Source organism: Stegodyphus dumicola, chromosome 5, assembly GCF_044657685.1.
Source record: "Stegodyphus dumicola isolate Sdum_Otavi_A_Nest chromosome 5, ASM4465768v1".
In the NCBI taxonomy this organism is placed as follows: Eukaryota; Metazoa; Arthropoda; class Arachnida; order Araneae; family Eresidae; genus Stegodyphus; species Stegodyphus dumicola.
In genome coordinates this window covers 231,707,821-231,716,163 of record NC_140772.1, presented here as the reverse complement: position 1 = coordinate 231,716,163, position 8,343 = coordinate 231,707,821, and the positions used below count along the sequence as shown (strand labels likewise).

Sequence of the window (8,343 nt, the reverse complement as noted above, 5' to 3'; positions counted from 1 at the left end):
AACACTGACTTAATTCTCTATTCTGTCGAGTTTCAAATATAAGCAAATGGGGGATTCGTTAGGCTTAACTCGCCATTTAAACTTTCAAATTGTTGATAATTCTGAAACTATTGCATGCAGATTAACTAAAGGCGTAAAACTCTTAATCAGAATATAAAAACTACATAATTCAATCACTTATAAAACCGAAAATTAACAATTTACCTACACGTGTGTGTATGTGTGTGGCTATAGTGGCTTTTTATGGCAATAATTGTTATTAACAATTTCTGCGTCCCAATTTTATGCATATCAAGTACTAAAGTACTATTAGCCATTGCTAGTAAAGAAAGTTTTCCATCTGATTTTAATACTTATAAAAAAATTCCCAAAATTTTGTTAAATTTAAACATTTTTAAATATTATTTAAAAGTTACGAATTCGTAAATTAGAATTTATTTGCACTTCAAATTGTAATTCTTTTATTTTATTGTCCTTTTTATTGCAACGAAAACGTGAGGTTCACAACTAAGTGTTATAGCAGTCTCATATACAAAATTCGAAAGTTCTACGGTTACTCGTTCTTGAGTAATGCAAGATACACACATTCGTAAAGACAGACGTCAAGAAAAAAAAAAAAGTCTTTTCTGAATTCATTTCACAATCATTTTTGGCAAAAACATTCTTTGTTCTATCCTTACATACAGATGTCACGCAAAAACCTCGTTTCATTGGTATTGAGAGCCGTTGAAATGGATATTGTTGATGAAATATGACACCCAAAATTTTTCGCGATTACAGTTCTTAATTTACTTCGTACAAAAGTAGAAAAGGGAAGCAAAAAAGAAAGAAAAGCTTAATTTCTTAAGATTGCTTTTTCCCACATGCTTTCTTAATGTTTCAATCAAATCACAAATAGCAACCTTTTTTTTAATACTTTGTTGTTTCTTTTCTAGAAGCAATTTTTCTGAAGGGCAACAATTATATTACACTTGGCTGAAAAGAGCGGGAAAATTACTGTATGAACAACAAAATTGTTGTTGCATGCGTGCCTATTTTCGGACAGCAGACATGTACTTGATGACCTAACATTAAATGAGTGTGATAAAACGAAATAAAATAACTAGTTACTTCTTAATGGAGGTTGTTTTCAACTGCTTGTTCCAGGATCGAAAGATATTCGAACTTTTCTGCCATAAAGAAATCAACAGTAGACACCAATTAAAAGTATCATGTCTGTGCATGCCTTCATAAAGCAATATAAACCAAATTTTTAGAAATGGAAACTGAGCGCAAAATACAGCGTGATAACCTGTATAAATGTTAACTAAAGTAACTGTGAACAAAGATAAAAGTTAGCATTATTAAGAGAGTCAATAAAGTCAATCAAAATTCATACACACTGAGCAAAATAATAATAATAATAATAATAATAATAATAATAATAATAATAATAATAATAATAATTGGTGCAGTTCTATTTTTCCCGTTCTACTGGGCCGATTAACGAAATTCAATTTGCCTTTTTCATGTCTCGAAAGCGCGACTTAGGATATGTATTAGATTTATATACAGCATTGTTCTAATGGTGTCCGCCGATAACATCGCGGCAAAAACATCGCGGACGAAAACGTCGCGGAGAAAACAACGCAAGGCAAAAACGTCGTGCTACAAAACATCGTGGGAGAAAACATCGCAAAGAGAAAACATCGCAGTTCTTAAACATCGTGGTACAAAACATCGTCGTCGAAAATAAAGCGGTTCAAAAACTTCGCAGTTTAAAAACATCGTCGTCGAAAATATCGTGGCAAAAAATAAAGTGTTTACAAATCATCGCATGACGATAACATCGCAGACATGCCTTTTTCAGGTTTTAATAATTGTAAATGGATATTCCCATAACGATTTGTGAGCGCAAGATGTGAAGAAGGATAATTTTTACTTTTACATTTTTTATTAATTAATAAATTTTTGCTTAAAAAAGTAAGAAGGAAACTTAAGCATAGAAAATTAAATGCAACTTATAGATTATACTTTTCATGAAAATTACCAGTAAAAACTTTATAAAAAATAATTTATTAATGGCCTTTTTTAGTTAACTATGTCGGTTTAAAATTCTATTAAGTGCTATAAGTTGCATTAATTTTCTATGCTTATTTTCTCAGCAAAAATTTATTAGTTTATAAAAAAGTGTGAAAGTAAAAATTATCCTTCTTCACATCTTGCGCTCACAAATCATAATGGGAATATCCATTTACAGTCATTAAAACCTGAAAAAAGCATGTCTGTCATGTCATCGTCATGCGATGATTTGGGGCCCACCAGCGGCCTAGCGGTAAAGTCGCTGAACACTGGTAGTTCGGTCCGAGGTTTGAATCCGGCGAACGGGCTGGCTGAATGGGTGTTTTCGTGGTTTTCCCCATGTGTAACGTGTATACGAGCCAGTTTCCCTTAGAAAGTCCTCCACGAAGGCATCCCTCCCCTTAGGCAGATAGCCCTCGAGGCTTTGCCATAATTACACACACACACACATGCGAGGATTTGTAGACACTTTATTTTTTACCACGATATTTTCGACGACGATAATTTTAAACTGCGAAGTTTTTGAACCGCTTTATTTTCGACGACGATGTTTTGTACCACGATGTTTTAGAGCTGCGATGTTTTCTCTTTGCGATGTTTTCTCCCACGATGTTTTGTAGCACGTCGTTTTTGCCTTGCGTTGTTTTCTCCGCGACGTTTTCGTCCGCGATGTTTTTGCCGCGATGTTTTCGGCTGTAACCTGTTCTAATATAGGTATTTTGACACAAACTCCGACTCTTTCTGAAATGACACGCCAATGTTTTTCCATATTTCAATTCTACCATTCACATTAAGCCAAACTACCAAGTTTTATAAAAATCGCTCAAGTAGATTTTAAAAAATTAGCTCTCAAACTTTTAGCTCCTCCATGTTAATTGAGTCTGGTATATATTTATTAATGTCTCTTTTTTTTATTAAACTTGATTGTTCCTTCGATATTTCGAAACTTAGGTTCATTCCAAATAAAATTCGCCTATTTTTTATGATTTATTTTTAAAATTTGTATTTTTAAATAATTTTTCAAAAAATTTTTAATTATAATATAAAAATTTTAATTTTTTATTCAAAATTTCCGATGATATACGTGAATTTATATATTGGCGCGTTTTGAAATGTGCCATATTCGTTAAAAGCGATAATAACATCATATGTGGTTTAGGCACTTTGTCAAAATAATTTGGAAGGAGAACGATGTCACCTTTTTTTCGCTCATGCACAATGTAAAAAGATAGGAACGATGTGACTTTTTCCCCGGTCCTTCACAATGGAAGGGAAAGGAAAATGTGTTGCCATATATTAAGAAGTTCGCTAAATGAATTATTCTTGGCGCAAACGGAACAAAAGACGCCAAGATAAATTTGTAAATCTCTCCGTAAAATTCGGACCAAATTTTACAAAATTTAAGATTTAGGAATAATTTGAGTAGTAGATTCGAAATATGGAACAACAAATTGGTAAGTTATTTCAGAAAAAGTCCGGTAATGTGTCAAAATACCTATGTTAGAACAATGCTACGTGTAATTCTAATATATATGCTAAGTCGCGCTTTCGAGACATGAAAAACGCAATTTGAATTTCGTCAATCGATCCAGTAGAACGAGAGATATAGAACTGTCCCTCCAACCTTTTTTTTTTTTTTCGCATTGTACAAAAATAAACAAGCGTATGAAATACAAAGGTAATCATAGCTATAATAATAACTTCTAATACAAACTGGAAAATTCCGAAATAGTAAAAAGAATTGAAATTTCCTTTTTAAACTGAGTTGTAAGTTTTTTTTCTTTTTATGTAAGTGACATCCTTAGTGAAATCTTTCCAAAACTTTTGGCGTGTAATATTACGTTATGTTCTGCTGCACAGATATATTATCTACTCGTGTGGACAAACAGCAAGCACAGCTTAAAACCTAGTATTTAATTTAGCTTCTACGTTCTTTGCACATAATAAGCTCTCATGGTTTTTCCAACCAGAAAAACGTATTTTTTTTTATTTTCGAATATAATAAATTTGTTTAATAGCAATATATGCCCTTTTTTAACAGTTTATAATGTTATTTTTGTTTGATATAAATTTAAGTAAATGCATTAAAATACATTACTGTAATTAATATAAAATGAAATATTTACTAATGATATATCTGCGTGACATAAGTAAACATACATTACGGTTATTAATAAAAATATTTCTAACGCTATACGCATTACACAACTGGAGCAGAATCGTTTGGTTTTCGAAATCTTTCATTCGTCTATATATTCAACATTTCTTCTTTAAGCAATACCGATCAGAAATACTTTTGTTTTCCTATGCGAAATAAGGGATTACAGTAATCACAAACATTCCGGAATTGTATTATCTTCCAGTTATTGTATTATCTTTTACTTTTTAGTAGGTAGAACGCTCTTTAATCGATGACTTCGGTCTTTTTGTTCTTAGTCATATTGGTTGTAAGGTTTTAATTCTTTATAACATTTTGCCTAGCAAATAAAATTAAAAAAAAAAAAAAAGAAAGAAAAGGAAAAAAGAAAAAGAGGAAAAATTCAAAAAACTTTCTGATTTTACATTACTCCCAAAGGGGCACTTTTTTCACGTTTTGTTCGTTACCTTTATTTATTAAATATCCTGTTCTTCACACTTAAACCATAAAATTCAATTAACAGCAATATCACAAAGAAATTTTAAAATGAGCATATCTTCCGAATTTCCGATACACAGTCTCGCTCGCTGGAAACAAAAATCTTTTTTTTTTCGGACAGTGTTGTTCTTGCTCGCTTTGAAATCGTCGAGTTTGTTATCAAAAATTCATAATGTTTTACAAAATATAAAATAGATTATAAGGTCTTTATCCAGCCTTCTTAGCTTGCCTTCGTGGTGTAGTGGTCTGCACGCTTGGCGTGTATTCGAGAGGTCCGTGGTTCGAATCCGGCGAGAACATTGCTCATTTTTTCATCTCTCCTGCTTCAAAAACCTAATCTCTCTACAGTGGCGCCCGAACTAAAAGGGTGGTGGATGATAATTCTCCACTACCAGGATTTGGCGATTTTGTCCCCTATTCCCCCCAAAAAGGGGAGTATATAAGGTATTTCTCCCGCCCTCTTAGCATGCCTTCGTAGCGTAGTGGTCAGCACACTCGACGCATATTCGAGAGGCCTGTGGTTCGATTCCCGGCGAAGGCGTTGCTCATTTTTCACATCTTCTGCTTCCAAAAAAAATCCTAATATCTTTACAAGATAACAAAACAAATTCCAAATTCGGGCTGCTGGATGCCCATATTAGGGTGGAAACGTACGTTATTCAGAATTTGACAGATGTAGGTAACGTTGTTTTATCACACTGCGAGAAACATAACATAGATTTGTGGAGATTCCTCATTAATTTAATTTCTTTAAATTTAATACAGGGCGATAATATTTGGTGGTCAACGTTTATAGCGAATCAATGCAAAATACCAAAACGAAATTAATAGTCCTTTTGGGCAAACTGCTCCTTTGGAATAATAATAAAAAACAAATTTGTAACTACTTATCAATACCTTTTTTGTAACAGAGAAAATAACACGTACTCTAGTATTAATGATGAAAATGATAATGAAGGATCTTACGGCACTTGCTTTGTATAGCACAGTTAAAACCCTTACGTTTTTTTAGTAAGGATAAATGAAAAAAATATAAGATAGGTTTTAGAATATGTTCTTGTGCGTTTTTTTTTTTTTTTTTAAATTTCTATGTTTATTAATTTTAATTTTCAATTGTTGTTTATATATCATATTAAGACGAATGTAAGATAAAACACGCAATTTGTTTTACATTGCTAGATACATTTTGAAATTTAAATGTCAGAAGTAAGCTTTATGTAGTGGATTACCTTATCTGCAAATCTAATACAGTCGTAGAACAATATCTTGAAAATTATCACCTTTTGCATTCCCAGTAAATGCACATATTGACCGAAATAACTATTACAAAATTCAGTCTTTTGAATCTCTCCAACCAAAACATCGCATTCTAAGGAAGCCATTTCGAGAATTTATAGTTCCATTCTTTTCCTACGAGGTTATGCAGAACTGAAGCTATGTTTTCTTCCATCCAGGAAACCTTTTCCGCTTTCTTCAAGACATCGCCCACAGCAGCGATTCCAAAACCGTACTCGCCATATTTTATAGAAGCATTTCTCTCAGAGCAAGTCCGATTTGAAAAGACAATAAATGAGTTAGAAGAGAAAGCAAAACCGTAGCGATAAGGCATAATCCACCAGAAGTTATGTATCTGGATTCTGCAGCTGGATTACAGACCCGGGACCAAATGACCGTCAGATCATACGCTGGAGCGGCAATCACCATAACTCACTCCCTGCGTGCTCTTTCCCGCTCTTTTTCTTTTCTGTATCAATCCTTTACCGAAGAGCATCTGGAAGACATAAAAGTACATCATCTTCAGGATTACTTTCTTCATCTTTTTTCGCCGATCTCGTTCCTTAAGGCGCTGTAGGCAAACTGTATTCTTCCCCCCCCCCCATTCCCTTCAACTAAAATATTTCCTCCACAATTTCGGAGCGCAGAACCATTTTACAGAATGGTATTCCTCCAATTTGTGAATTCTCCGCGCTTTAGCTTGCGGCGATGTTATATTAAAATGCGGGTAATAAATCACCTTTAAATGCGTTTCTCGCATAAAAGGGAATGAAACATGGAAACGGGAAATAGTTATTGTTGGTGCTGAGATTTACTCAGCATGGATGCCATGAATATATTATATTTTTAACATATACACAGTGTACGAATACCCTTTAATCGATGACGTCAAAGTTTTAAATTTAACTTTGAGCGTTTCTAAATAGGATGACTTTAGAAATCTAAAATGATGATGGATTTTTTAATGGATGATATCAAACTTTTAACTTTAACTTCCAGTGTTTCTAAATATGATGACTTTAGAAATAAAAAATTAATGATGAATTTTTTTAATCGATGATGTCAAAGTTTTAACTCCCAGTGTTTCTAAATATCATGACTTTAGAAATCGAAAATAATATAGATTTTTTACTCTATGATATCAAAACTTTTAAGCTTAACTTCCAGTGTTTTTGAATATGTTTAGAAACCGAAAATAATAATAGATTTTTCAATCGATGATATCAAACTGTTAACATTAACTTCCAGTGTTTATAAATAGGCTGACTTTAGAAATCGAAAATAATGATGGATTATGAAAATACATGCTTTTTAGCGTATTTTTAGGGGCATTAAACATCATTTTCTAAGTTTCTTGATCTAAGAATGAAAGAAATGAAATGGATTTTTTATTAAAATTGAGTTTGGTTTGGTTTATTTAATTACGGCAAATCACTCGAGAGCTATCTGCCTAAGAGGATGGATGCCTTCGTGGAGAACTTGTAGAGTCCCTCACCCTTTGTCTAAGTTGAACGTCGAGGAACCTAATAAACTATGTAGCCACTTATCGTCCAGTTCAAAATAATTCAGTCATACACTCGAGAAAGGTTAAAATACTCTTTATTTCACTCAAATAAGAGTAAAAGTCGGCCCCTTCTCGGGCTTACAGGAAGCCCCTACTCGGGTTTTAACTCAGAAACTAAACTAAAATTAGCAAAACTAGACTTAGCCGAAGCTACACACTATTATTTAACGTAGTTGGCTCTTAAATTAAACTAGCCGGCGAATATTAATAGGTACGTACATAGGCCGAGCGTAACACCTTCAAGAGTGACTCAGCCGGAAGGCAAACACACGCTAATAAGGACCAGTAAGGCTACAGTACTCTCTGTCGAAGTGAGCCGAACCTTCCTTAAATACTTCTTCTAACTCATTTGCATTCAACGCGATTCTAAAAACTCATTCTGGTAGGGATTTGTAAGTAAAAACAAGAACTAAAAGGAAAAGGTTCCAAAATTAAAATAACGGTTATAAAATTAAAATATATCTTACAAACGTTCTAAGGGAAACTGGCTCGTATATACGTTAAGCAAGGGGAAAAGCACGAAAACGTTCATGCAGCCGCGCGCTTGGCTGCGTGTCAATTAACCTTTGTTAGTTCTTCTGCATTATTATGAAAATGTAAGCTGTACAAAACTACCTGGTGAATAGCGCACCCATAAACGATAATGAGTGAATCCATTTAACAGTGTTATGCGTTAGATTTTCTATTAACCCTTTGTTGCATCGTGTCCACTCTAGTAGACAAAAGTTTAAATTTGTTTATTCTTCTATAAATGCCTTAACAGATTCCATTCCTATGTTCATTCATTCTAGTATATTATTAGAACTTT

The 8,343-nt window shown here is 33.2% G+C and overlaps 1 non-coding gene across 1 annotated transcript; it reads left to right on the top strand.

Annotated features, from left to right (window-relative positions):
• The first annotated feature begins 5,164 nt into the window (after positions 1–5,164).
• Positions 5,165–5,237, top strand: TRNAM-CAU (transfer RNA methionine (anticodon CAU)). Its single transcript has one exon. It is a non-coding gene; the product is annotated as a tRNA-Met (tRNA).
• The last annotated feature ends 3,106 nt before the right edge of the window (positions 5,238–8,343 follow it).